This window comes from Echinops telfairi, unplaced genomic scaffold, assembly GCF_000313985.2.
Source record: "Echinops telfairi isolate 266 unplaced genomic scaffold, ASM31398v2 ScPeMD7_5;HRSCAF=22, whole genome shotgun sequence".
Taxonomy (NCBI): Eukaryota; Metazoa; Chordata; class Mammalia; order Afrosoricida; family Tenrecidae; genus Echinops; species Echinops telfairi.
Genome location: NW_022103901.1, coordinates 44,265,113 through 44,266,309, shown reverse-complemented (window position 1 = coordinate 44,266,309; position 1,197 = coordinate 44,265,113). Strand labels below are relative to the sequence as shown.

Below are 1,197 nucleotides of genomic sequence, written 5' to 3'. Positions count from 1 at the left end.
TCTGGCTCCAGAGGTCTGGTTGCATCAGGGTAGGTCCATGTGGCTTCTCCAGCTCCCAGGGTGTAGCACCATGTGTCTTACCAGTAGAGCATCTCTCAGGAGATGAGCCAAGGGAGAGTTTCTTGTCATCCAGGATGTCTCACAGGCACTGAGTAGAGAGAGAGAGAGGTGTCTTCTGCCTCCAAGGAGGAAATAATGGAGTTCCCAGAATTCTCAGGAGGCCATGACCAAATAGAGGCCTCATTGACTATGATCTGATTGACAGGCTAGATTCCACCCCTACACTCTTAATCCTCAAATTGGCGCCAGATTATGTAACTACCACACCCCCTAAAACACCGACAAGAAACCATTAATCCAGTTACTGTCTCTATAGATTTACCTATCCTGGATTTCATATACAAAAACACTTACCAATAAAATCCCACCCCATAGTAAGAACAAAATAAAACAAGGTAAACTCCAATCAAAAAAGAAAGCAGAAAACATTAAGAACTAGAACAAATTTAAAATGGATCTAAAGGGAGATGGAATGATAAAATGTTAGATTTTAACCTAACTACATCTGCAACAATCTACCTTCCAATGCCCTCTGCGTGATAGCAAGACTATTCACAGCCCTGGTCTATGGGCAGATGGGATTCACCAGATGGGATTCACTTAATTCACGTGTATTTCCCCTTCACCTATTTTTTTTTAATGAAACAACTCATAACAAGGCTATTTACATCCCTGGACTATGATAGAGGGGATTAACAAGAGAATCCATATGAGGATCCTGAAAATGGATTTGGGGTTTCCACTGTCATCCATAACTTTATGCAACCTATGTGTTCATAAATTAAGCAACTTGTGTGTTCACAAATTAAGCTCTTCCCTTCTTTGGATTTTATTATTTATAATCCTTGGATCACAAGGTTAGTGTGCTTCTTCCATGTGGACTTAGTTGATGCTTCACTTAAATGGCTGCTTGTTTGAAGACAAGCCTTTAAGACCCCAGTTGCTATTTTTTCTGATAGCTGGGCACCATCTACTTTCTTCCCCACACTTTGCTACAGAACCCACATCTTCAGTGATCTCCTCATGAGGGTGAGCATCAAGCAGGGCCATATCATAAGAACTAATTGTTCTTAGATTGGGACTATAATTAAATATGAGCCCGAGATGCATTCATATAGATATATGGTTTATATATGT

General features: G+C 40.5%; 1 pseudogene; it reads left to right on the top strand.

The window, feature by feature from the left end:
- Positions 1-1,197, top strand: part of LOC101655665 — a 39,281-nt pseudogene that overhangs the window by 12,803 nt on the left and 25,281 nt on the right.